The 26,794-nt window shown below is 46.4% G+C and overlaps 1 non-coding gene and 1 pseudogene across 1 annotated transcript; one reads left to right on the top strand and one right to left on the bottom strand.

The window, feature by feature from the left end:
• The first annotated feature begins 547 nt into the window (after nt 1-547).
• On the top strand, nt 548-619 carry TRNAP-UGG. The gene has a single exon. It is a non-coding gene; the product is annotated as a tRNA-Pro (tRNA).
• A 9,222-nt stretch (nt 620-9,841) lies between these two features.
• On the bottom strand, nt 9,842-24,741 carry LOC120381013 (annotated as a pseudogene).
• Nucleotides 24,742-26,794: the final 2,053 nt, after the last annotated feature.

The raw sequence follows: 26,794 nt of genomic DNA, 5'->3' as shown, positions 1-26,794 counted from the left end.
TGCAGAGGAAAGCGACGGACTAGCCGGGGTCAAGGCGACGGACGGAGCGCCCCAATCTGATCACACACAAGTCACCGTGTGACCAGCGGGTACCAAGTCCAGCCCAGGCTCAAAGGCCAGTGGGTGATAAAATGATTAACTGAGGCTGAGGGTACAAATCCCACAGCCGTTGGGAGTCCGCAGGTCACCCCAGCGACAGGGGAACTCAGTGCAATTCAGCATTTATGGAACAATCTCGCTTGGAAGAATGATTGGCAAGAAGCCAGCCCTGGATGGAGGCAGGGAAACCCACCACAGCCTTAGTACAGCTGATGCACCATCCGCGCAGAACCCAGTGGCTAACTAGAGACAAGAACAAGCCTTTTGATAGGCCTGAGGCGTCAGCCTGAGTAACATCCAGTGGCTGGGAGTTGTGTGGGCTAATGCTAACTCTGGAGACGCCCATGATGGGCGGAGCCTGCAGGGCAAAGGGAGGCAGCTATTGAAGGAGCAGAGATGCTGGAGGGCAGAGTGACACATCTCAGCACCACAGCAACAGCACCTATCTGGCTCGTTGGTCTAGGGGTATGATTCTCGCTTTGGGTGCGAGAGGTCCCGGGTTCAAATCCCGGACGAGCCCAGTGCTTGGCCTTTTGCAAATGACCTTTGGAAAGCAGATGGAGCTGGGGCGAGGGGCAGCCAGGAGTAGGTGGGCTAGTGAGCTGGAGAGGGGCCTGTAACTGAGTGGTGCTGGGGTGGCTGGGGGTGGGTTAGAAAGCCCTGCTGTGCTGGTGACTATATTGGGTGCCTAACTCCCATAGGCTCCTTTGAAAATGACTCTGAATGTTGAAATCCATCCTCTGTACACACTAGTCTGTGAAATCCCTCTACGGCTCTGAGGTGCTCTGGGGATCTCCAGACCCAGCTGTTCCCTGCCTTCCCTGTGATATCCTCAGCACACGCAGTCTGCCTGAGCAGGCCCATGTCATGTGCCCTCCCTGCAGAGGCCTGGTCGGCACCAGAAAATTGTTTAACTACGTCGCACAGGGGTGTGAAAGAGCCACACCTCTGAGCAGCCTGGTTAATCCGACCCATGTGCCTCTGGAGACAGTGTTGGGTTGACGGAAGAATTCTTCCCTCAGCCGAGCTCCCGCCTGTCAGGGAGGTGGTTAATCACGCTGCTGGGAGAACCGCTCTGGGCGGCGTAGGTGCGTCTACACTGCAGCACTGCGGCTGCACAGCTGTGACACTGTTGTGTTTTCAGGGTAGCCACGTACAATCACATACACCCTATTCCATTGTTCATACAAGGCCCCCAAACGAATTAAACTAGGGTCAATGATGGTTGTTGCAATTCCATTAGCTTGGTCCAGCACGTGGCCGGATGGTGTTAGAGCTGTCACAGGCCGTGGGTTCGTATTCCCCTTCCCTGCCTCCAGGGGCAAAAGGGGTCCTTCAAACTGCTGAGTCCCTGGGAATTTTAACATTCACCATGAACACGGCAAACGAAAACCGAACCCAAATTTTCCAAATCACTGACCGGGGAGAAACCCCAGTCTGGCCGACGGAATTATTTACTCATTGTGGCTTATCCGACAAACAAGCACAAAGACTGGAGCTGGGGCTAGTGGTTAATTTCTGTGCCTGGAGGGGCCATTCCCTGCACTAGGATCCTCCAAGCAAAGGAACTTACCTTTGAAATTGATGAAAACTGTTTAATTCAAATGCTACTGGATGAAACTGAAACTGAATGAAAACAAACACGATGATGTGAGCTACAAAGAAGAAAGACGGTGATTCCGTGGTATAAATTAAGGTAACTAAAGGAGCAATACAATCTGTTGATTACACAAAAGCAACCATAGGAGTCTCAATTCCTGCCCTGTATCAAAGGTTAATGGATGATAAAATGGTTAATTATGTGTAAAGGTTCAAACAATGCCAGGGTAAGTCCACAGGTTGCCGCAATGACAGGCGATTGTTGTTCAATTTGCCATTTATGGAACAACCTCGCCCTGCAGAGAGACTAGCAAGAAGCCACCCCTGGATGGAGGCACAGAAACCCTCCGCAGATGGTGCCCGACCCTCAAAAAGCGAATCAGACAGGTGTGGGTCCTGGAGATGGGAAGGGGCCTTTTGACAGACTCAGTAACATCCTGGGGCAGGGAGTTCCATGGACTGATGCCAATGCCAGAGATGCCCATGAGAGGCAGAGCCTGCAGGGCAGCAGCAGCTGTTAAAGAGGCAAAGATGCCTGAGTACAGTGGGAGCCATCCTAGCTCAGAGAAGCCCCTGTTCATTCTTTCACTATCTGGTATACCTCTCATGTTGGGTCCTGCATTCAAATCCTGGACAAGCCCAGAGATTTTGAGTATGCAAATTAACTTTACAAAACAGCTGGAAAGAAGAACAGACACCTATGGGGTGCTAATGTGCACAAGAAAGTACTGTCCTTGGGGTGTCTAACTCTCTTATGAATGTGCTTTTAAATGCAGCCATTGTGGTGTTTACACATCTATGTGAGAAGAGCTTAGCAGCAATAGGCTTTGAATCCATGTCACCAGAGAGACTAGAACTCACATTCCCCCCCCCCCCCGATCCACACACTACCTAGTCACCAGTGTATGCGCTAGAGCCTAGACTGCAGTTCTGGACATAAACGGTCCCATGTTCCTGTCCTGTGTCCATTCCATTTGTTTCACACTTTCCATGACCCCTTGTTCTGGTGACACTCGTGGATGGCCCCTTCAGTCCCCGCTGAGTTTCCATTCATTTCTAACCTTTATCACAGCCCCTCTCGTTCATCTCCTTTTACAGTCCCGCCCTGTTTAATCCTAGTGATATATCTCCAGTCCTGTCGCCTTCTCTTCAAGCTCTCTCTGTTTCCAGCTAGAGATTAGTGCTCCATGAAACATAGCCATGTTCATTAATTAAGGAAAATCTTGCATTAGCCAGAGGGCGCTGGATTTCATGTTTTCCCATCTCCTGAATCTTTGAGTAACAAACCCTTAAATGGGAAAGATGTTTTGATTCCCTGATGTAACATTTTGCACTGCACTTTCCAATTACTGCCTTGGTGAATAATTTAGCTGCAGCTTGCCAAGGGGATAACATATTTCCAGCCACGGGTAGAGCGAACACTCCAGCTGCTGAGATGGCCACGGGTGCACAGTGGCTAGAAATGAATAGCACAGTAAGTGCCAGCTCTGTGACTGGTAGATTTAAGGGTATGCTTCTTGTTTTGGGCAGAAGTGGACTTGGCATCATCTGCCTGGTAAAAGCGGGTACTGTTCCCTTCTCATGTGTCAAGAATTTAGAAAGAGCCAAAGTTTTAAATGTAAAAGGATTTTTTTTAACCAAATTTCTTTATATCGTTCTTGAAACGTCTGGGGTTTGTCTGCAACGTCGCCTGCAGCTTGGGAAGAGAGGATAATCCTTCTGACTAAAGAATTGTCTGGAAAACGTTTTTCGGTGGTGCAAAATAAATGTATGATAATTTTTTCAGAATGTCATTGAGAGAAGCCGCCCCACCCCTATCCCTGAAGCCAGGTTTGTCCCTTTTCGTTCGGGAGGTGAAAACTAAACCTTGTCAGGGAAATATTTCCGTTTTTTGAAAAACGGATTTTATTTTTGAGAAAAATGGAATTTTTTTTCTGTTAAAAATTGAAAGTGAATGGAAACTATCCCCATACACTCCCATCTGTCTATCTACACACAGCCGTCTATCCATCCCCGTATACTCCCATCTGTCTATCTACATACAGCCGTCTATCCGTCCCCATACATTCCCATCTGTCTATCTACACACAGCCGTCTAACCGTCCGCACGCACTCCCAACTGTCTATCTACACACAGCCGTATATCCACCCTCAGACATTCCCATCTGTCTATATATGTACAGCCATCTATCCATCCCCATACACTCCCATCTGTCTATCTACACACAGCCATCTATCCGTCCCCATACATTCCCATATGTCTACACACAGCCATCTATCTGTCCCCATACACTCTCATCTGTCTATCTACATACAGCCATCTATCCGTCCCCATGCACTCCCATCTGTCTATCTACACACAGCCATCTATCCATCCCCATACACTCCCATCTGTCTATCGCCATACAGCTGTCTATCCGTCCCCATATACTCCCATCTGTCTATCTATGTATAGCCATCTATCTGTCCCCATACACTCCCATCTGTCTATCTACACACAGCTGTCTATCCATCCCCATACACTCCCATCTGTCTATCTACACACAGCTGTCTATCCATCCCCATACACTCCCATCTGTCTATCTACACACAGTCATCTATCTGTCCCCACACACTCACATCTGTCTATCCAAATACAGACCTCTATCCATCTGTAACAATGCTGCCTCTGGCGAGATACAACTGAGGAGCCTAGGTAACAAAATGGAGGAAGTAGAGCTACTGGTGCAGGAAGTGAAACCGGATATTATAGGGATAACAGAAACATGGTGGAATAGTAGTCATGACTGGAGTACAGGTATTGAAGGGTATGTGCTGTTTAGGAAAGACAAAAATAAAGGCAAAGGTGGTGGAGCAACATTGTATGTCAATGATGAGGTTGACGATAAAGAAATAAGAAGTGATGGAATGGATAAGACAGAGTCTGTCTGGGCAAAAATCACATTGGGATAGAAAGCTACTAGAACCTCCCCTGAGATAGTGCTTGGGGTGTGCTACAGACAGCCAGGATCTGATTTGGATATGGATAGAGACCTCTTTAATGTTTTTAAAGCAGTAAACACTAATAGGAATTGTGTGATCATGGGAGACTTTAACTTCCCAGATATAGACTGGAGAACAAGTGCTAGTAATAATAATAGGGCTCAGATTTTTCTGGATGCGATAGCTGCTGGATTCCTTCACCAAGTAGTTGAAGAACCAACAAGAGAGGATGTCATTTTAGATTTGGTTTTGGTGAGAAGTGAGAACCTCCTAGAAGAAATGGTTGTAGGGGACAACCTTGGTTCGAGTGATCATGAGCTAATTCAGTTCAAACTAGATGGAATAATAAACAAAAATAGATCTGGGACCAGGGTTTTTGATTTCAAAAGGGCTAACTTTAAAGAATTAAGGAAATTAGTTAGGGAAGTGGATTGGACTGAAGAACTTGTGGATCTAAAGGCGGAGGAGGCCTGGAATTACTTCAAGTCAAAGTTGCAGAAACTATCAGAAGCCTGCATCCCAAGAAAGGGGGAAAAAAATCATAGGCTGGAGTTGTAGACCAAGCAGGATGAGAAAGAATCTCAGAGAGGTGATTAAGAAAAAGCAGAAAGCCTACAAGGAGTGGAAGATGGGAGGCATTAGCAAGGAAAGCTACTTTATTGAGGTCTGAACATGTAGGGATAAAGTGAGAAAGGCCAAAAGCCATGTAGAGTTGGACCTTGCAAAGGGAATTAATACCAATAGTAAAAGGTTCTATAGCCATATAAATAAGAAGAAAACAAAGAAAGAAGAAGTGGGACCGCTAAACACTGAGGATGGAATGGAGGTTAAGGATAATCTAGGCATGGCCCAATATCTAAACAAATACTTTGCCGCAGTCTTTAATGAGGCTAATGAGGAGCTTAGGGATAATGGTAGGATGACAAATGGGAATGAGGATATGCAGGTAGATATTACCACATCTGAGGTAGAAGCCAAACTCGAACAGCTTAATGGGACGCAATCGGAGGGCCCAAATAATCTTCATCCAAGAATATGAACTGGCACATGAAATTGCAAGCCCATTGGCAAGAATTTTTAATGAATCAGTAAACTCAGGGGCTGTAGCGTCCGACTGGAGAATTGCTAACATAGTTCCTATTTTTAAGAAAGGGAAAAAAGGTGATCTGAGTAACTATAGGCCTCTTAGTTTGAAATCTGTAGTATGTAAGGTCTTGGAAAAAATTTTGAAGGAGAAAGTAGTTAAGGACATTGAGGTCAATGGTAATTGGGACAAAATACAACATGGTTTTACAAAAGGTAGATCGTGCCAAACCAACCTGATCTCCTTCTTTGAGAAGGTAACAGATTTTTTAGACAAAGGAAACGCAGTGGATCTAATTTACCTCGATTTCAGTAAGGCATTTGATACGGTTCCACATGGGGAATTATTAGTTAAATTGGAAAAGATGGGGATCAATATGAAAATTGAAAGGTGGATAAGGAACTGGTTAAAGGGGAGACTACAGCGGGTCATAATGAAAAGTGAACTGTCAGGCTGGAAGGAGGTTACTAGTGGAGTTCCTCAGGGATCGGTTTTGGGACCAATCTTATTTAATCTTTTTAATACTGACTTTGGCACAAAAAGTGGGAATGTGCTAATAATTTGCATCCACTTGCATCCACTTGCATCCGAAGAAGTGGGTATTCACCCACGAAAGCTCATGCTGCAAAACATCTGTTAGTCTATAAGGTGCCACAGGATTCTTTGTTGCTTGTGCTAATAAAGTTTGCAGATGACACAAATCTGGGAGGTATTGCTAACACAGAGAAGGACCAGGATATCATACAGGATGATCTGGATGACCTTGTAAACTGGAGGAGTAATAGTAATAAGATGAAATTTAATAGTGAAAAGTGCAAGGTCATGCATTTAGGGATTAATAACAAGAATTTTGGTTATAAATTGGGGACACATCAGTTGGAAGTAACAGAGGAGGAGAAGGGCCTTGGAGTATTGGTTGATGACGGGATGACTATGAGCTGCCAATGTGATATGGCCATTAAAAAAGCGAATGTGGTTTTAGGATGCATCAGGCGAGGTATTTCCAGTAAAGATAAGGAGGTGTTAGTACCGTTATACAAGGCACTGGTGAGACCTCATCTGGAATACTGTGTGCAGTTCTTGTCTCCCATGTTTAAGAAGGATGAATTCAAACTGGAACAGGTACAGAGAAGGGCTACTAGGATGATCCGAGGAATGGAAAACCTGTCTTATGAAAGGAGACTGAAAGAGCTTGGCTTGTTTAGCCTAAGCAAAAGAAGGATGAGGGGAGATATGATTGCTCTTTATAAATATATCAGAGGGATAAATATCAGGGAGGGAGAGGAATTATTTAAGCTTAGTACCAATGTGGACACAAGAACAAATGGATATAAACTGGCCATCAGGAAGTTTAGACTTGAAATTAGATGAAGCTTTCTAACCATTAGAGGAGTGAAGTTCTGGAACAGCCTTCCAAGGGGATCAGTGGGGGCAAAAGACATATCTAGCTTCAAGACTAAGCTTGATAATTTTATGGAGGGGATGGTATGATGGGATAGTCTAATTCTGGCAATTAATTGATCTTTGACTATTAGCGGTAAATATGCCCAGTGGTCTGTGATAGGATGTTAGATGGGTTGGGATCTGAGTTACTGCAGAGAATTCTTTCCTGGGTGTCTGGCTGGTGAGTCTTGCCCACATGCTCAGGGTTTAGCTGATCAGCATATTTGGGGTCGGGAAGGAATTTTACTCCAGGGCAGATTGGCAGAGGCTCTGGAGGTTTTTCGCCTTCCTCTGCAGCATGTGGCCTGGGTCACTTGCTGGAGGATTCTCTGCAGCTTGAGGTCTTTAAACCACGATTTGAGGACTTCAATAACTCAGACATAGGTTAGGGGTTTGATACAGGAGTGGGTGGGTGAGATTGTGTGGCCTGCATCGTGCAGGAGGTCAGACTAGATGATCATAATGGTCCCGTCTGTCCTTAAGTCTATGAATCTATGAATTCAGGACAAATTGCTTAGAGCAGGGCAGTTACAGCCCAAGGCTGGGTTTCCTTTACTATCAAGGCAACCAACCCAGCCAGCCAGAGAGGACCTTGGTCTCACCCCACTGGCTAACCACAAGTCATACAAGCAATTCCTGTAGACACTCCAGTTTCCCAGTATCACCACCAGCACCGCTCCTTATGAGGATGACTGGTTATGAAAACCAATACCCCAGTAAAAGAAAAAAGGTTCTTCTGATTCCAAAGGACCAAGCCCCAGACCCAGGTCAATATACAAGTCAGATCTTACCCACAAATCACACTGTTATCAATCCTTTAGAATCTAAAATCTAAAGGTTTATTCATAAAAAAAAGAAATATAGATAAGAGTTAAATGGGTTAAATGGAATCAATTACATACAGTAATGGCAAAGTTCTTGGTTCAGGCTTGTAGCAGTGATGGAATAAACTGCAGGTTCAAATCAAGTCTCTGGAGAACATCCACAGCTGGGATGGGTCATTCGTCCTTTGTTCAGAGCTTCAGTTTGTAGCAAAGTTGCTCCAGAGGTCAGAAGCAGGACTGAAGACAAGACGGAGGAGATGCAGCTGCCTTTTATATCCTCTGCCACGTGGAAGGACACCCCTTTGTTCTTACTGTGGAAATCACAGCAGCAAGATGGAGTTTGGAGTCACATAGGCAAGTCACATGTCCATGCATGACTCAGTTCTTTACAGAGAGAGCAGCCATTGCTCACATGTTATCTTGAACATCCCCAGGAAGACTTCTCATGTGGATTGGAGTCTCTCAAGGTCCATTGTTGGTTAATTGTTTCTTGATTGGGCACTTAATCTGCAAATTCCTTTCTCAAGAAGCTGACTAAATGCTTCACTAATGCTACTTAGAATTAAACACATTGAGATACAAGTACATAGCCAATAATCATAATTTCAACTACAAAATTGATACATGCATACAGATAGCATAATCATAACCAGCAGATCACAACCTTTCCATAGACATCTTACTGGACTTCCTTTTTACAAGATTTGGTGCAACTATAAAACCCTGGTTTCAACAATGATCTATATGGTCACAGTTCATGTCAATAAAGTCACACCATCCCCATATACTCCCATCTGTCCATCTACACACAGGCGTCTATCCGTCCCCATACGCTCCCATCTGTCTATCTACACACAGCCGTCTATCCATCTCCATACGCTCCCATCTGTCTATCGCCATACAGCCATCTATCCGTCCCCATACATTCCCATCTGTCCATCTATACACAGGCATCTATCCGTCCCCATACTCTCCCATCTGTCCATCTACACACAGGCGTCTATCCGTCCCCATACTCTCCCATCTGTCCATCTACACACAGGCGTCTATCCGTCCCAATACACTCCCATCTGTCCATCTACACATAGGTGTCTATCCGTCCCCATAAACTCCCATCTGTCTATCTACACACAGCCGTCTATCCAACCCCATACACTCCCATCTGTCCATCTACACACAGCTGTCTATCCATCCTCATACACTCCCATCTGTCTATCTATATACAGGCCCCCAAAGGGAGGACTTAATATCGCCCCCAAAGAATATCAGATTGTTGTAATTATATGTTCCAAAAAAATAGCAAGTTGCTCCACCTTGGAAGCAGTTTGTGTAGGAAATGCTTAGTTGCTTAGACAGCAAATGGGATCATTTATCTTCTTTCTTGAAACCCCTTACTGTTAAATCCAAAAAACCTGCAAGCTACGGTTTAAGATCTGGAACAGTTGGTCATATTTGGGGAAGTACTAAAATAATTACCCTTCGCCTTCCATTTCTAGACATACCAGACTGTCTCATATCACAGGAGCATTTACCTTTCTGATCTTGTTCCAGTGTTGGGGGTATACATCTGAAAGCTTACCCCAGAATGATTTCGTACAGAGTTCATTGAATTCAGTGAATAAAAAACGGAATACAAATCAGACAATCACCCTGAAGTCTCATTTGGCATTTCCTTCTCTTCTGCTGGAGCAATTCAAGAATAAAAAGGTCTCCCTTTGGCTAGCGTTGGTGAGGCTTTCGAATAGCCCAGCTCCAATCTTCAGCAGGGTTCGGCTTCTTTCATTCACTCCCAAGTTTATGGATGGTTCCTTGCTGTTATATAGATTTTTTCCCTTCTTCTTCCAAAACAACCTCCCAAACTCGTTGAGCATCTTCAGCAACAGCATCTAGGAATCTATACATCATGAAGCTGGTGGCACTATAAGAAATTCCTCCTGCTGTGAGGGCACATAACACAGGTAGGACTTTCCCACAATACTCACTAAAATTTGCTACCAGCATCCAAGTCTCAGTCATGGCCTGCAATTTAGCTCCCACTGAAGACGATAATAAAGCGTCCATTGACTTCAAAGTGAGCAGGACCGGGCTCTGGATCAGGAATTCCCACACATATTTGACTGTTAGATCTTTGGCCAGTGGGGTTTTTATCACGGCTTTCAGGTCATTGACAGACTTTCCAGAGTGCTGAGCGAGTTTTGCAAGGGAGTTCTCCTCCAGGCCGAAGCTCTTGGAATAGCCGCGCATGCGTTTCAGCAAGAAGGGAACATTAAAAGCAAGACAGAGACTTTTGCTACGAGAACCAGGAATCGCAGCCACCCCACCAGAGGCAGCTCCCGACAGGAGGGCTAATTTCCATATCTGCTGTTTTAGGGCTTTCTTCTTCTTTTGTAAGGTCTGTGGAGAGACGGTCAGCAGGCTGAGCAGGAAAGCGTGTCTCTTGTGACTGGGAAGTTCACGTTCCAAAGTGTCCACCACGTCATGGAAATTATAGTTCTCTAGATCAAAGCTGGAGAGAAGGAAAACCTTAGGAGAGGTCATCCCTTCTGCTTCAAGGTGCTGTATGCAATTCTCTTTAATCGCCTCCAAGACTTTCTCCTCCTTGTAGGTGGAGGGTTGTTGCCTCTTGGCATTATACAAGTCAGCATCTACTTTGGAGCACACAAAGTAAAACTTCTTTCCCCTTCCCCGAATCTCCCTCGCGAGCTTGGCATGGCTGGATTTGAATTGCTCAGAAGCTATAATGATGAAGAAATCATAGCTGTCAAAGTTTACTTTTCAGGATATTGGGCTATCTGCAAATCTGGTGTTTCAACTCCTGGCATGTCCCAGAATGTTACTTTGGGGTATGTCGGGTGTAGATAAGGAGTTGGCTTCCTTGTTGTTTCTGTCTCCCCAGTCGCAGCCGCGTTTTCATCCTTGTGTCCCACACCCCGGATGGCGTTGATGAAGGATGATTTTCCAGCACCTGTCTCTCCTGTGATGGCGATATTTAGCATGGCATTTTCAAATGACTCCAATTCCTCCTTAACTTTGCAAGCTGCTTCTGATGGGTCTTCAGTTTCTAAATGAGCCAGGTGGTTTCTGTAGCTCTGTAAACACATCTCAACAAATGCCTTTTGGTATGAGTCCAGATCCATGGCCATCATGAAATTTGTGAGAGCTTCCATCTGCCGCAGAAAAGAAAGGGAATGTTTCAGTTATTGTTTGTTTTAAAAAGGCAGGATAAGAAAACCCCAGATGGTGTAAGAATCCACAAATATAGGCCCAATTCACCATTGTTCTGCATCTTGTATAGCGCAAATAAATGCAAAGTGGGTATAAAATGGTATGGAATTAAAATGGCAGTGTTCTATACCCCCATAGCATGCACTTTGCAATGCTGAATTAGGCCCTGATTTGTTTGGGGAACAGGTTTATTTCAACCACTTCAGTCTGTCTCTAGATGACCAAAAAAGTGCTTTTTAAATTGAGTTATCCAATACTATGTTCACAGAGAAGTTAGAAAAAAAAAACAGATACTCTTGCTTAGAATCCAAAGCCCTAACACACAAGAACTCAAACCAGAAAGAGACAAAGCAGGCTGCTCCTTAAGGCAGAACGGCACAACTCACCTCGCCTTGCTCTAGACTGCCTCTTTTCAGACCGACCCAGAACACATGCTTCCCTACAGAGCTCCCTGCCTGTGAACAGGACCAGGAAACCCCTGACATTGAAAGTGAGACAGTTTTCAATCCATCAATCTCCTCCTCAGTACATTCCTTAATTGACAAACACAATAAAAACAAAATCATAAATGTAATCTTATGGGAGGGCTGCGATTTCACTGTGGCCACCCTCTTCTAGAACCACCATCTCCTCCTCCTCATCACCTTCTTCTTGCCAACCAAACCTTTTGCCATCTTTACTAGCTTCAGGGGTCACATCCTCTAACCGTGCTGAGTTTTTATCCGGTAACAGCTGATCAAGAGGCAGGGGCGGCTCCAGGCACCAGCACGCCATGTTATCTGGTGATAGGAAGTGCATTGTAAACCTCTTCTTTGCTCTGGAGGGCTTGTACCTAAAGAATTAATTGGGCTTCCTTGAGAAGTGCCAAGTGGTGATTCATTGGCCATGACTCTATTAGTCCCAGAAGCGAAAGCAAGCAGGCCTGTTTAGGCCGCCTGGCGTCTGTTGAGAATGACATGGTGAACGCAGCCTGCAGATACCCTGATCCACCCAATGGACTGTGCTCAGGTTTATTACTCAGAGACCCGGGAGACGGGAAAGCCTCAGGTTTCAGAGTAGCAGCCGTGTTAGTCTGTATCCGCAAAAAAAAACAGGAGTACTTGTGGCACCTTAAAGACTAACAAATTTATTGTAGCATGAGCTTTCGTGAGCTAAAGCTCACTTCTTCGGATGCATAGAATGGAACACACAGACAGGAGATATTTATACATACAGAGAACATGAAAAGGTGGAAGTATGCATACCAACAGGCAGAGTCTAATCAATTGAGATGAGCTATCGTTAGCAGGAGGAAAAAAAACTTTTTGAAGTGATAATTAAGATGGCCCATAGAAGGTGTGAGGAGAACTTAACATAGGGAAATAGAATCAATTGGTGTAATGACCCAACCATTCCCAGTCTTTATTTAGACCACAGTTAATGGTATCTAGTTTGCATATTAATTCAAGTTCAGCAGTCTCTCTTTGGAGTCTGTTTTTGAAGTTTTTTTGTTGCAAAATTGCCACCTTCAAGTCTGTCACTGAGTGGTTAGGAAGGTTGAAGTGTTCTCCCACTGGTTTTTGAATGTTATGATTCCTGATGTCAGATTTGTGTCCATTTATTCTTTTGCGTAGAGACTGTCCGGTTTGGCCAATGTACATGGCAGAGGGGCATTGCTGGCACATGATGGCATATATCACGTTGGTAGATGTGCAGGTGTACGAGCCCCTGATGGTGTGTCTGATGTGATTAGGTCCTGTGATGGTGTCACTTGAATGGATATGTGGACAGAGCTGGCATCGGGCTTTATTGCAAGGATAGGTTCCTGGGTTAGTGTTTATGTTGTATGGTGTGCGGTTGCTGGTGAGTATTTGCTTCAGGTTGGGAGGCTGTCTATAAGCAAGGACTGGCCTGTCTCCCAAGATCTGTGAGAGTGAGGATCATCTTTAAGGATAGGTTGTAAATCTTTGATGATGCGCTGGAGAGGTTTTAGTTGGGGGCTGTAGGTGATGGCTAGTGGTGTTCTGTTATTTTCTTTTTTAGGCCTGTCCTGTAGTAGGTGGCTTCTGGGTACTCTTCTGGCTCTGTCAATCTGTTTTTTCACTTCAGCAGGTGGGTATTGTAGGTTTAAGAATGCTTGATAGAGATCTTGTAGGTGTTTATCTCTGTCCGAGGGATTGGAGCAAATACGGTTGTATCTTAGAGCTTGGCTGTAGACAATGGATCGTGTGGTGTGTCCGGGATGGAAGCTGGAGGCATGTAAGTAAGTATAGCGGTCAGTGGGTTTCCGGTATAGGGTGGTATTTATGTGACCATCGTTTATTAGCACAGTAGTGTCTAGGAAATGGACCGCTTGTGTGGATTGGTCTAGGCTGAGGTTGATGGTGGGATGGAAATTGTTAAAATCTCGGTGGAATTCCTCGAGGGCTTCTTTTCCATGAGTCCAGATGATGAAGATGTCATCAATGTAGCGCAAGTAGAGTAGGGGTGTTAGGGAACGAGAGTTAAGGAAGCGTTGTTCTAAGTCAGCCATAAAGATGTTGGCATACTGAGGGGCCATGCGGGTACCCATAGCAGTGCCACTGACTTGAAGATATATATTGTCCCCAAATGTGAAATAGTTGTGGGTGAGGACAAAGTCACAAAGTTCAGCCACCAGGTTAGCCGTGATATTATCGGGGATACTGTTCCTGATGGCTTGTAGTCCATCTTCGTGTGGAATGTTAGTGTAGAGGGCTTCCACATCCATAGTGGCCAGAATGGTGTTTTCTGGAAGATCATTGATGGATTGTAGTTTCCTCAGGAAGTCAGTGGTGTCTCGAAGATAGCTGGGAGTGCTGGTAGCATAGGGCCTGAGGAGAGAGTCCACATAGCCAGACAATCCTGCTGTTAAAGTACCAATGCTTGAGATGATGGGGCGTCCAGGATTTCCAGGTTTATGGATCTTGGGTAGCAAATAGAATACACCTGGTCGGGGTTCCAGGCATGTGTCTGTATAGATCTGTTCCTGTGCTTTGAATTAATATGCAAACTAGATACCATTAACTGTGGTCTAAATAAAGACTGGGAATGGTTGGGTCATTACACCAATTGATTCTATTTCCCTATGTTAAGTTCTCCTCACACCTTCTATGGGCCATCTTAATTATCACTTCAAAAAGTTTTTTTTCCTCCTGCTAACGATAGCTCATCTCAATTGATTAGACTCTGCCTGTTGGTATGCATACTTCCACCTTTTCATGTTCTCTGTATGTATAAATATCTCCTGTCTGTGTGTTCCATTCTATGCATCCGAAGAAGTGAGCTTTAGCTCACGAAAGCTCATGCTACAATAAATTTGTTAGTCTTTAAGGTGCCACAAGTACTCCTGTTTTTTTTGGGAAAGCCTCAGTCATGCTCCCTGAGGCTAATGCAAGAGTTTTCTGGAAGAACTACCAGTGTTACTTTTCACTAAGGACTGGTCTCTCTGCAAGTTTGCAGATGAGCCTAACCAAAAGAAGACTGAGGGGAGATATGATTGCTCTCTATAAATACATCCGATGGATAAACTCCAAGGGACCACTGGGGGCAAAAAATCGAACTGGCTCTGGTTTGTTACACAGAGATCAGGAGATGGGAAAACCCCAATCCAGTTCCCTTGGGCTAGTACATGGGTTTTATTACCAATTTAACTGGGTTATTTTTCACAAAGGAATAATCTCCGATTACAAACAGACAGGGCTCAGAGACAAGGCAATGGGACGGGACAGATGTCTGCATGAAGAGAGATGGAAAAGGAGATGAACAAGAAGGGATGTGTTAGGGTAAGTCTACACAGGGGTAAAAGCCCCTCAGCATCACCACGGCTGGCCTGGGTCAGCTGACTCGAGTATGGGGGTCTCCTAAGGTTTTCCTTCTGTCTAGTTTTGATCTAGAGAAGTATAATTTCCATGACGTGGTGGACACTTTGGATCATGAACTTCCCAGTCACAAGAGACACGCTTTCCTGCTCAGCCTGCCAACCGTCTCTCCACAGACCTTACAAAAGAAGAAGGAAGCCCTAAAACAGCAGATATGGAAATTAGAAGAACCGGACTGCAGAAGAACCGGACTGCGTGTGCATTCTTTGCAATATACAAAACCACACCTAGAATAGAGCCATCTAAAAAAGGCTCCCTCCCCCCCGCCAACCCCTCCCCCGCTGCCATTGAAGACACAGCCAGAGACAGGAGATGTTTGCGTCTACGCAGAGTGTTCTGCATCAAAATGGAAGCAAAGCCTGACTAACCAGCCAGGAAACACGGTGCATTTTTAAGGGCAACAGGTTGCACAAGAGAAGCCAAAAGGGCTTTTTTCACAAGCCTACGTGTCAGTGTCTGGGGTGGGGGCTCTGCTGTCACACACCCCTCAAGAGGCCTCATCTTCCATCCAAAAAAGTTCCAGTTAAAGACAGAGAATTGAACTCTTGTCTCTGAGCTGGGTTGTTTGCGTTAGGATGAGAAATTGAGGAGGCAAGATGGATCTATTCTAGGTGTTGTTTTGTATATTGCAAAGAATGCACACGCAATCCGGTTCTCTGAACACAGTAGGAGCAAAAAGCATCAGGCAGGTTCCTTGCTCAGAAATCCCCACATCTGCCCCTCGAGGTGGTTCTGTGCCCAAGAAATGCTGTCTCTCTGCTTCCTCTTCGGCGCACTCACAGTTCTCCTCAGGAATTTTTTACTTCAACACAACCAGCTGGTAAAACAGTATCCCAGCCCCCGTGTTTGCAATCAGCACTTGCAATATTCACGCACCAGGTGTGACTCTAACCTTCAGCATCAAAACATAGGGCAGTTAAAAGTGAATGAAACCATGCCCCAATGATAACTCCATATAGTCATAGACAGTTCTGTATAGAGAGAGATGGGAGTGTATGGGGACGGATAAACGGCTGTGTGTAGATAGACAGATGGGAGTGTTTGGGGATGGATAGACGGCTGTACATAGATAGACAGATGGGAGTGTTTGGGGACAAACAGATGGCTGTGTGTAGTTAGAGAGATGGGAGTGTATGGGGACGGATAGACGGCTGTATTTGGATAGGCAGATGGGAGTGTATGGGGACGGATAGACGGCTGTACATAGATAGACAGATGGGAGTGTTTGGGGACGGATAGACGGCTGTACATAGATAGACAGATGGAAGTGTTTGGGGACAAACAGATGGCTGTGTGTAGCTAGAGAGATGGGAGTGTATGGGGACGGATAGGCGGCTGTATTTGGATAGACAGATGGGAGTGTATGGGGATGGATGGATGGCTGTATGTAGATAGAGAGATGGGAGTGTATGGGGATGGATAGACAGCTGTGTGTAGATAAAGAGATGGGAGTGTGTGGAGAGGGACAGATGGCTGTATTTGGTTAGAGAGATGGTAGTGTATGGGGATGGTTAGAGGGCTGTATTTGGATAGACGGATGGGAGTGTATGGGGACAAACAGATGGCTGTGTGTAGCTAGAGAGATGGGAGTGTATGAGGATCGATAGACCGCTATATGTAGCTAGAGAGATGGGAGTGTATGGGGATGGATAGACGGCTGTATTTGGATAGACAGATGGGAGTGTATGGTGATAGATGGACGGCTGTATGTAGATATACAGATGGGAGTGCATGGGGATGGATGGACGGCTGTATTTGGATAGACAGTTGGGAGTGCATGGGGATGGATGGACGGCTGTATTTGGATAGACAGATGGGAGTGCATGGGGATGGATGGACGGCTGTATTTGGATAGACAGTTGGGAGTGCATGGGGATGGATGGACGGCTGTATTTGGATAGACAGATGGGAGTGCATGGAGATGGATAGACAGCTGTATTTGTTTAGACAGTCAGGCGTGTATGGGATAGTTTCCATTAACCTGAAATTTTAAACCAAAAAAAATTAATTTTTTCAAAGAGCTGAAACATTTTCCTGACAAAGTTTAGATTTTATCTCCGAAACCAGAAGGGACAATCCTGGCTTCGGGGGGCTTCATTCTATTGACGATACCCTGAAAAAACTATGATTCGTTTATTTTGTACAAAACAAAAGACTTTTTTAGACAATTCTTTTGTCAGAAGAATTATCCTTTGCTCCCAAGCTGCAGGCGACATTGCAGATAAACCCCAGACATTTCAAGAACAAGATAAAGAAATTTGGTTTAAAACATTCCTTTTACATTTAGAACAACTCTGGCTCTTTTGAAATTCTTGACACGTGAGATGAGAACGGAGCCCACTTTTACCAGGCACGTGAAGCCAAGTTGACATCTGCCCAAACCAAGATACATATCCTTCAATCTACCAGACGCAGAGCTGGCACTTACTGTGCTATTCATTTCCTGCCACGCTGCAACTGTGGCCATCTCTGCAGCCAGAGTTTTCGCTCTACCTGCTGCTGAAAATCCATTACCAGTGATCGCCTCCCCTGAGTAAATTGCGGCTAAATTCTTCTCCAGGGCAGTAACTGGAAAGTGCAGTGCAAACTGTTAAATCATGGAATAAAAACATCCTTCCCATTTAAGGGTTTGATACTCAGTGATTCAGGACATAGGAAAATCCTAGATCCAGTGCCCTGCCGCTAATGCAAGAATTTGCTTAATTAATGAATATAGTTATTTGTCAGGAAAGATTAAACCCTAACTGCAACCAGAGAGGGCTCGGAGAGATGGCGACAGGCCGGGAGAGATGTCACTAGGATAGAAAAGGCTGGGACTGTAAAAGGAGATGACGGAGATGGGATGTGATAAAAGTTAGAAATGAATGACAGCTCGGAGGAGGTGTAACACCAGATCAAGGGGTCGTGGAAGAGTGCAGCAAATGGATCTCCTGCAGGACAGAAACATGAGACCTTTTACGTCCAAAACTGCAATCTAAGGGCTTGTCTACACTTTCCAGGGGATCGAAGCATGGCGATTGCTCCACTGGGGGTTGATGTAGTGGGTCTAGTGAAGACTGTAGATTCTGGTACTCCACCGGAACGAGAAGCATAAAGCAAGTCAAGGGAAGAGTTTCTCCCATCGACCTAGTGCGGTGTAGACACGGCAATAAGTCGACCTAAACTATTTTGACTCCAGCTATGTTATTCATGTAGCTGGACTGAGTCCCGTAGTGCAGACCGGCCCGAAGCTTAGCCCACTCACTAAGGAATAAACACCATACAGCTGGCAGTGTAGCTCAGCAGTCAAAGAGGGTGGGTTGAGATTCTGGTCTCTGGTGACACAGATTTAAATTAAGGATGTAAAATGTTAATCTGGTCAGCATTCGTTTTATGGGTTAACCCGCCTTAACCATTAACCCCTGGACTGGCCAGCCCCAGCCACACTGGCTGGATCATCTCCAGCCGCGCCAGCTGGCCCATTAACCATTTAAACAAAATATTTTAATTGTTTAAATGGTTAACTTTTTCAGCGCTACTTACATCCCTAGTTCAAATCCCATTGCTGCCAAGCATCGGCATTTCCCGCACCATCGTGTAAATGTGATGATGTGTACAGTTAAAGTCACATGCAAAATAGCCTAATGGAGGTAGGCACCCAAAGACCAGTACTTTCTAACCCACTCTGTAGTAACTGAAGCCCCCCACAGCTGTCTGCTTTAGCTGCTTTCTAAAGGCAATTTGCAAAATCAAAACCTACGGGCTTATCTGGGATTTGAACCCAGGCCCTACTACACCAAAAGCAAGACTCATGCCCCTAGACCAACATGGCAGAAAACAAAACATTGCACAGTGCCCTCTCTGAGCTGGGACGGCTCACTCAGCAGGACAGCATCTTGGCTCCTTTAATAGCTGCCTCTGCGCTACAGGTTCCACCTGTCATGGGTGTGTCCAGTGTTGGCATCAGCCCACAGAACTCCCTGCCACTGGATGTTACTCAGGCTGACACCTCAGCCTCAGGCTGGCAGAGGACTCCTTCCCAGGGCCGTCCTTAGGATTTCTGGTGCCCTAGGTAAGATTATTAAACTGGTGCCCCTTTGCCTGATCTGCTCTTAGCAACACAAATATAAGCATACAGTATTGGAAAACTTGCCACATTCACGTTATTAAAACCAGTTTAACTTAATTAAGCACACTGTAATGCTGATGCACTAGCACTAAAGAAGTAGCCCTATAGAAAAAATTCTGATTTGACAGAATGATGCAAATAATATAATTTTTTTAATTTGTCAAAATTTTATTGGAAATTTATATGAAGAGGTATTGAAACAAAGATTTGTTTTTAATTAAAAGCAATCTTTCTGGCTTTTTTGGCTGCAAAATCAGTTTAATAAGCTGGGTTTCCAAACAGTGGGAAAATATAACCCTAGTTTTACTGCTAGGTAAAGCACAAAGTGACCAAAATGAAGTCAGCACAGAATCATCTCATCTAGATTAAGGTAGCACAGAAATGTTACAGAAGTCCTATTGTACCTTATTTTTGTTTGGAAAGACATTAGCAATAGCAGCACATTCACATGATAAAATACATGATAAATCACTGCCTCTAAAGTTCCATCAAAAACTGACATTTTCACAGCTCTAGCATGATCTGCTGTACAGATTCTTCACAAGGAAGTGTCCCTGGCCTTTTTAACTCATATTAACTATGTATTTACTTTATGAAAGGTGGAGAAAACATTGTGAAAACGTAAAACATTGGCTGCCCAACTTCTGGGCTGGCAAAAGCTATACTGACTCACAGGAAAAAAAAAAAAAGGCAGAGAATCTTAGTACAACATATGGTCAGTCTATACCAGGGGTCGGCAACCTTTCAGAAGTGGTGTGCCAAGTTCACTGTAATTTAAGGTTTCTCGTGCCAGTAATACATTTTAACGTTTGTAGAAGGTATCTCTCTCTGTCTATATTATATAAATAAACTATTGTTATTATCTGACGTCCTGCTCAGGCCACTGCCAGCTGAGTAAATGAAACCCCAGACCAGCAGTGGGCTGAGCGGGACTGGTGGCTGGAACCCTAGACAAGGATCCCAGGCCCTGCTCAGGCCGCTGCTGGTCTGGGGTTCTGACTACCAACTCCTGCCAGCCAGGATCCCGGCCACCAACCCCCCTCAGCCCGCTACCAGCCTGGGATTCTGCTCACCCAGGCTGGCAGAAGGCAGAGTGGGGCCGGTGGCTGGGCTCCTGACTGGCAAGGGGCTGGCAGCCAGAACCCCGGAGTAGCAGTAGGCTGAGTGCTGCTGGCACCCCAGACTGGCAGCAGACTGAGCCACTCAACCCTCCACCGGCCCTGCTCAGCCCGCCACCAGCCCACTCAGCCCACTGCCGGCTGAATGAATGGAACCCCAGGCTGACAGCAGGTTGAGTGGTTCAGCGGCCTGCTCAGCCCGCTGCCAGCCTGGGGTTCCTTGGGAGTCCCCAGGCCAGCAGCAGGTGCTGAGTGGGGCCGGCAGCCGGTTCCCAGCTGGCAATAGGGCAGCAGCCGGAACCCCAGAGCAATGATGGGCTGAGCCGCTCAGCCTGCCGCTGTGTACCATCAAAAATCAGCTCACCTGCCACCTTTGGCACGTGTGCCGTAGGTTGCCGACCCCTGCTCTATACACTAGTAAGGAGATGAGCATATTACAGTTGTTGGAGGGCTCTTATCTGGAGTAACAGGCTATAGGAACGTCAGTCGACATTTTTTGTTTCTCTGATGAAAACTGGCCCACTCCCTGCCTCAAACCAAACCTGTCACTAATAATTGTCAACAACTTAATTTTCTGTTTTTGGCTAAGATATTGATTTTTTTAAAAAAAATATTGAAATTGGATTCAGGATTGTTAGCAAGAATTTTTGGCAAACAAAGTTGTTAAATGACAATCTAAATGGCAACACAGCACTGCTTTCATGCTTGGCTCACCCCCCAGCCTGCTGGTCCAACATCTGCAGTAGACCCCAAAATCCACCTCTTGGGGTGCAGAGTGGCAACAGCAGCAGCAAACCCTCAGGTCCAATCACACGCCAATGGCCACCACCACCAGCCTTACGGACCAGGGTGAAGTTAGCACAGCATCTGATCTCAGGGACAGGTCACCCATGGAGCCACAGCAGCTCATCTTGCCCTGTGCAGCTCCCCACGGATGAGGTGGATCGCTGGCAGCTGCCAGCCCGGGGGAGAGGCGCTCCCCAGCTAGGGGGCCCAGATCCAGATGTCCTGATTTTATAGGGCCAGTCCCGATATTTGGGGCTTTGTCTTATATATGCACCAATTACCCCCACCTAAAGTGACCAGACAGCAAGTGTGAAAAATCAGGATGGGTGGGGGAAGGAGCCTATATAAGAAAAAGACCCCAGAATTGGGACTGGCCCTATAAAATAGGGATATCTGCTCACCCTACCCCAACCCCCTGTCCTGATTTTTCACACATCTGGCTAACCCCAGCCCAGCCCTGTGTGACATTCCAATCCTGGCCGAGGAAGTGAGTTACTTTCACTTTCACTCCTCAGCAGGCAGCCAGCCTCCTCCTCCCACCTACCCCCCAGCACCTCACCCAACCCAGCCCTGACGGAGGGGAGGGAGGAGAGAGAGAGGGATGCTCCTGGGGAGGAGGGAGAAAGGAGGGGGTGCTCCGTGGGGCAGGGGGGGAGAAGAATGGATGTTATGGGGGACAACAAAGGATACTGGTTCCAGAGCCGCAGAGCCTGCCTCACCTCACCTCAGCCAGGGGGAAAGAGTCACACTCACAGGTGAGCTCCTTCCCCAACCCCTACCCCCTCCCCTTCCCAGAGATCCCAGCAGCCAATCCCCTCCCTCAGACTGTGCTGCGTTCGGCTCTCTCTAGGACCCAGCAGCCTGCTCTTACATGCTCCACTGCTTCCCATCTGTCCAGGCTCCCAGCAGAGCGGTGCCCCCAGACCTAGTGGTGCCCTAGGCGGCTGCCTATTCTGCCTATGCCTAAGGACGGCCCTGCTCCTTCCTGTCTCAGGATGATGCACCAGCTGTACTAAGGCTCTGGAGGGTTTCCCTGCCTCTGTTCAGGGCTGGCTTCTTGGTTTTTGGTTTTTTTTAAACCTAGAGTTAATTGATTCCTAATGGCTAGTGTGGACACACCACAGAGGCTACAAATATTTCTGCCCTATCTTGGGATAAAGCCCATTTCTTAACCATGACATTACATGTTCCTGCTTGTATCCATTGGGTTTCTGGGAACTGGGTGGGCGGAAGCCCGCCCAATGCTAAAGGATCCCCCACAGCAGTCAGTCTGCAAAGCGAGGTTGTTCCATAAGTGGCAAATTGAACAATATTATCTTGTCACTGGGGCAGCCTGTGGGCTTATCTGGCCTTTGTTTGAACCTTTACAGGTAATTAACCATTTTATTATCCATTAACCTTTGATACCAGGCTAAGATTGAGACTCAGAGTTTGTGTGGTTACTTTCATGTAATCAACAGATCGCATCACTCCTCTAGTTACCTCAGTTTATACCATGGAATCACTGTCTTGCTTCTTTACAGTTCACATCAATGTATTTGGTTTCATTTAGTTTCATTTTCTTCCCATTGCATTTAAATTAAACAGTTTTCATCTATTTCAAAGGTAAGTTCCTTTGCTTGGAAGATCCGAGTGCAGGGGCTGGAGGCTTCAGGAACCAATAACCCCATTTCCAGTCATTGTGCTTGTTTGTCGGCTGAGCCACAATGAGTCAATGCCATAGCTGGGAGTGCAGAGGCTAACCCTGTCAACGTTAACGTTGTCTCCTGAACCCCAAAAGCCAGAGAACACAGGGGAAGGACAGGGCCTTGTGAATTATATCAGAGCTGAGTCTTCAAGGGGTAGTGACAAATTTATTAAGAACACAAAAGTGAATGGTGTGGATTGTCACGGTTGGCGCGACCCAGCATCAGGCATTACTTTGGTTAAGGAATGTTATGTCCGAGGAGAGGACAAACCGGCAGGCAAGAACAAAACTGTTCTGGCCCTGCCCAAGTTTCCTGTAACTGTCCCTTTAGCTAAGATCCACCTGCAATGGGGGGATTTTAGTGGTGAGCTGAGGGGAGGCATTTGGGATTCACTTCTGGAGGATGGTCTAATAGGTAATGACATTATCACTAGGCTTATGCTTTATGACTATGCGACTACAGAGAAAGAATGCTATGCAATCGCTTGGGCTGTAAAGCAACTCAAGCCCCATTTCTATAACAAGAAGTTTTCCATGTTCACTAATCATTGGAGAGGTTACACAAAGCAAAAGGAACCAGTTCTAGGTTACTCCATTGGAGTTTGGCCTTGCAAGAGTTTGATATGGACATAATCCATATCATGGGAAAAGAGAATCTAGTGGCTGATACCTTGTCAAGATTGGGAGGTCCTTACGGTGTGTTCAGGAGCTCTGATTACTCCCTCCTACACCAATCTCCCGTTGGGGCTATGACACAGGGCCAGAAAGGGTTAAGCAACTTACAGGCGAATTGACCCAGATTCAACCTTTAGAGACATATTAGTAGATAATGGTTGTGGGAGTTTTGTGTGTGTTTACATATATATTGTTAGAGGCTGACAATATAATCAAACAGTTGCTGTCTAGGGCTATATTCTGTTAATTCAGAGATCAAAGGGAGATTTTAACATTTAGATTAACTGTGACGGTAGTAATATCATTGTCTTCATTTCTCTTTGTATGCAGTAAACGACCTGCAAACAGCAGGAGATGGGCAATTGCCTTATGTTAATCCATGTTTAGGAAATAGGAGATTACCTCAAAGACATTATTCTTCACTGAAGGAACTCCTGCTGTCAAGAGGCTGACAACAGCCGGCCAGGGATCTATAAAAAACAGTGGGCCCTGATTCTTTCATCTCAGATCTGCTTAAACTTCATGAGGGAACGTTTGAGTCCCAAGACTGAGGTCTCCAGTCCCATCTGGATCGCCCTGATATTGGCCAGGGACATTGGACTATAAACTGATTCTGGAAAGAACTTTTTGCAGCTCTGAAGCTCACCATCGCTACTGTGAAACTGACCTAAGAACTCTGTTCATACCTGTATGTAGAACGTTCTTTTAACCAACATGCTCCCTCTTTTCTTTTTCAATAAATCTGACACTAGTTAATAAGAATTGGCTGTAGTGTGTATTTTGGTAAGAGCTGAAATACTCTTTGACCTGGGGGGTGATGTATCTGATCCTTTGGGATTGGTAGAACTTTTTATATGCTGAACAAGATTTTCAGTAATCATCACATTTCTCTTGGCTGTCTGGGTGGGAGCCTAAAGGTTGGGTTGCTTTAAGGGAACTGTATTTCTGACTTCTGGGTACTCAGTAAGGTCTTGTAGACACCGTTTTGTTGCTGGCTTGGTGAATTCAGTAAAGAGCCACCAGTCTGGGGATTGTCTGCCCCATTCTTTGCAGTTTGCCCTAATTGAGCAATCACAGCATGGCCCCCTTGAGACCCCGGTCACATGGTTCCTTTTGTGTAATCAACAGATTGTGTCTCTCCTTTAGTTACCTTAACTTATACCGTGGAATCTCCGTCTTTCTTCTTTACACTTCACGTCATCGTGTTTGTTTTCATTCAGTGTCATTTTCTTCCTGTAACATTTGAATTGAACAGTTTTCATCTGTTTCAAAGGTAAGTTCCTTTGGTTGGAGGATCCTAGTGCAGGGACTGGACCCTCTAGGGGGAAAATGAACCAAACAGAGCAATTAACTGATAACCCCAACTTCAGCCTTTGTGCTTGTTTGTCGCATGATGCTGCATATGATCCACTGAGATGCGGGGGAGATAGGGGCACCCTGGAATTGAGGGAGTGGGAATGGGGGATGCACAGACCTGCTAGCAGGGAAGAGATTGTAGGGAGTAGCAGGGAGTCCCTGAAATAGAGGGAGTGGGGGAGGAGAAAGTCCTGGGCAGGAAATGCAGAAGTGCAAGGAGCTCGGCCAACACAAGCTTTGGAGGGTGCGACCCTCTAGTGAACCTGCCTGTCGTGTGTCCTGGAGAATCCACCATTGGAAGTCATGCCAATGGGTAATTCCACTCACCATTAAAACTCTCCACCTTCTGGACCGACGTGGAGAGAGGACTAGCAACCTCCAGATGCAGCAATTCAACTGGAAAATGAGGGGACAATTTGCCTGGGCTTATCTATCAAAGAGTCCAGGAGAGACTCACTCGTCGTATCCGCAGCCACGCACCGAGGCTGTCATGGGCGGTGGGTATCATAGGCCAGGAGAGGCTGAGCCTCCCCAAACAGCCTGGCTTGGCCCTACCCATGCACCACCCTCAGTCCCCGTCCTGCAGTTCCCGCTCTTTCGTGGCCCAGGTCTGGTTGGGGCTGGGGCAGGCCGGCCTGCTGCCAGGACTCGGAGCGGCTAGGGCCAGTGCTCGAAAGGCCCAGGGTTGTGGGTGCTGGGGCCACAGCCGCATCACGCCGCCTGCCTGGAGCTCTGGGAACTGGGACCACGCCACCCGCCCAGTGCTCCGGGGCTGGGGTTGGGAGCACTACGACCACCCTGTTGGTGTCCCTAGGCCTAAGTGAACCAAAGCTGTGACTCTAGGCCTGAGTGAACCAAAGTTCTTCCATGCTGTGAACTTTAACCAGCCTAAGATGCTAATAAACAGCAAGCAAAATGTGTAACTGTCAGCTTGCAGCTGCAGTATAGCTCGAAACAGCAAAAAGCGGCAGTAAGACAAGGAAAAAGGGGAAGGAAAGTCTGCATGCGTCTGTGCTGTGAAGGCCATAAATAAACATGCAAATAAGAACAGTTCTAACAAGCTACATTATAGTGTTAAGTGTAACTGTTGCAAGGGGGAGGGAGGAAGGGGGGAAAACAAGGGGGGTATAAATGCTGGGACCCCGCCTGCGCGCGGGTGTGCAGGATTTGAGATTGCTTGTTCTCCCTGGCACCTTATTTGAGCTCAAATAAACTTGGTTTGCTTCTCCACCCTGGTGTGTTAATTAGTGCGACGCACACCGGGCAACAAACCCCGCTGTTGCCCCTCCTCGGGCCCTTTGGGCCGGCAACAACCCTGCATGCCTGGTGCTCTGGGGCTGGGGGCGCTCAGTAAGCCTGGGGCTGCGACAGGGGAACTTGCCACGGTGGCGGTGCTCTGGGCTCCTGCAGGAAATGGGGGGCAGAAGGCGAGGGGGAGGGGCAGGGTCATGGGAAGAAGGGGAGGGGTTGGGGGCTATCCTCCCACAACGGCCGGTTTCCCAGCCACCCAGGAAGGCTGTTTTAAGAAGGAAGATGAGGCCAAGCACTGACCCAGAGAAGTCACACATCCTGACTTACGAGCCACATGTTCAATGGAGGACTCTGAAAAGCAGCTCCTGTCCCCGTGGGACCCACAGCCACCTCGGGTGAGAGGTACAGTCCCACTGCTAGCGGCAATGAATTCTCGAGGCACGCTCCGGCTCGAATCTCACTCTGGGCTCTGCTACTTTAAATCAGCCAGGAAATGCACCGAATCTAAAATGGGGAGAGTCCAACTTCTGCCATAAACAACATTTATTTTCCCCTGAGACTGAGGAAATGGTGAAAGCACATGGGACGGCCCCCACCAGGAAGAGCTAGAGAGGCGTAGGCACGGATGGGGCCAGAGAGACAGGTGGGTGCGGATGGAGATGGAGAGATGGGCGGATGG

This window comes from Mauremys reevesii, linkage group 13 (assembly GCF_016161935.1).
Source record: "Mauremys reevesii isolate NIE-2019 linkage group 13, ASM1616193v1, whole genome shotgun sequence".
Lineage (NCBI taxonomy): Eukaryota > Metazoa > Chordata > Testudines > Geoemydidae > Mauremys > Mauremys reevesii.
The sequence above is the reverse complement of the archived record's forward strand: the minus strand, read 5'-3'. Positions and strand labels throughout refer to the sequence as shown.